At 40.8% G+C, this 2,264-nt stretch overlaps 1 protein-coding gene across 4 annotated transcripts in view; it reads left to right on the top strand.

Moving 5' to 3' along the window:
* The window catches only part of ZDHHC14 (zinc finger DHHC-type palmitoyltransferase 14), a 305,991-nt gene that overhangs the window by 211,668 nt on the left and 92,059 nt on the right, over nt 1–2,264 (top strand). The window lies entirely within an intron of this gene.

Raw genomic sequence — 2,264 nt, 5'->3', positions numbered from 1 at the left:
ACTCTAAGGGACAGGAGAACGGATCAGATCAGAATGAGTGGCAAAATGGGGTCGAGACTCACTGTGCTTATCCGACAGCCCAGCAGCACCCTCCCAGGACCCCAGCGGCCCTCTGCAACCCCGGGTGCACCACTGGCTTATGGTAAATCCTTCATAAATATTGGTTGACTTTCTGTGGCATAGCTGGGCCCTGAATCCAGGTCTTCTGATCCTTCCATTTCTTTTACATAAAGAGCTCTCCAAATATTTAGTCAAAGAGTTTTGGGTTTGGGTTTAATTCTTAAGCTTCAATTTACTATGTCTTTTGAATTCTAGCTTTCAGCTCACTTTGTAACAGAGGTTTAATCTTTTAAAAAATGCACTTTGGAACTAAAAGATCAATAGAGTTTATCTTCAGGAGTGCCAGCAAATACTGGCTTTTGCAAGTCATTGCTACTCAGAACTAGGCTATTTAAAGAATTGTAGTGGTGGTATGTGTGTCATTCCTGCATTTTAAAATATTCACCTTCACAACTCAATTTCTAAACTTTTCTGATGAAATTAACGTAGATGTTCGATTGAGTTGCTATTTTTAAAAATAGATATCAGGTCTGGTTTTTCTACCCATGTTTGCAGGAATTAACAGAGGCAGTAGATTTCACAGCCGAGATAAGGCTTATTATTAATCTAGGCCTCTGTGGCACCCAGCTGGCACCCATAGAGACCTGACCTTCTCTTTGATGGGTTCAAAGCCAGTGATTTCTATCCAGTGCTCAGGGGAAGCACACAGCCGTGCCATTGCTTTGTTCTCTCTTTATTGCAGAATCAGTTGGGAAGCCTCCCTCTTCTTAAGGCCCCTGCTTTTGGAGCTCAGCGCCTCTCCAGATGCCTGTGAAGTTGGCGTTTGATCGGGCAGCCACCCGCAGTGCCAGGCCGGTGGGGCACCTGCCGAAAGAGGGTGTCCTGCTTGGCAGGGCAAGTCCTTGGACTGGCTCCAGAGCTATTCTAGGCAGAAGGGTTGAGCCTCGGGAAGAGCGAAGTAGGAGGCCTGCTTCTTCCTCCTGCCATCGCCCCGCCCTGCCCTCCACACGGCCTTACTCTCCCTCCAACCTGGAACTTTAATTTTCCATGAATAATTCATGGCCACTAGCAGTTCGAAGTGCTCCCCTTAACTCTGGGATTGTACTTTCACAAATACTAAAGCCTTAGGCTAAAGGGCTATGGCAGATTTCCAGGCCTCTAGCAGCCATTTAAGAAGACTGAAGCTCGGCACAGTGGCTCATGCCTGTAAGCACTTTGGGGGTCCAAGGTGGCAGGATCACTTGCTTGAGGCCAATTGCTCGAGACCAGCCGGGGCAACATAGTGAGACCTTGTCTCTACAAAAATAATTTAAAAATCAGGCTGGGTGTGGTGGCCCATGCCTGTAATCTCAGGACTTTGGGAGGCCAAGGCAGGCAGATCACCTAAGGTCAGGAGTTTGAGACCAGCCTGATCAACATATAGTGAAACCCCGTCTGAACTAAAAAATACAAAAATTAGCCCGACGTGGTGACACACACCTGTAGTCTCAGCTACTTGCGAAGGATGTGTTTGTTTCCCTTTCTGTCATGCTTGTAAGTTTCCTGAGGCCTCCCCAGCCCTTCAGAACTGTAAGAGAATGGCTTGAACCTAGGAGGCAGAGGTTGCAGTGAGCCAAAATAATGCTGCTGCACTCCAGCCTGGGTGACAGAGCAAGACTTCATCTCTATAAATAAATAAAGCAAGACTTTACCTAAATAAATAAATAAAATAAAAACTTAGCCAGGCATGGTGGTGCATACCTGTAGTCCCAGCAGCTTGGGAGGCTGAGGTGGGAGGATCACCTGAGCCTGGGAGGTCAAGGCTGCAGTGAGCTATGATAATACCACTGCACTCCAACCAGGGTGACAGAGTGAGACTCTGTCTTTAAAAATTAAAAACATACACACATACACACACAGATACATACATTATATATTATATTATATATATATATTATATATATTATATAATATATATAATATATATATATTATATAATATATATAATATATATATATTATATAATATATATAATATATATATATTATATAATATATATAATATATATGTTATATAATATATATATATTATATAATATATATAATATATATGTTATATAATATATATATTATATAATATATATAATATATATGTTATATAATATATATATTATATAATATATATAATATATATATTATATAATATATATAATATATATATTATAT

Source organism: Cebus imitator, unplaced genomic scaffold (assembly GCF_001604975.1).
Source record: "Cebus imitator isolate Cc_AM_T3 unplaced genomic scaffold, Cebus_imitator-1.0 Scaffold6, whole genome shotgun sequence".
Classification (NCBI taxonomy): domain Eukaryota; kingdom Metazoa; phylum Chordata; class Mammalia; order Primates; family Cebidae; genus Cebus; species Cebus imitator.
This window is presented reverse-complemented; position numbering and strand designations above follow the sequence as displayed.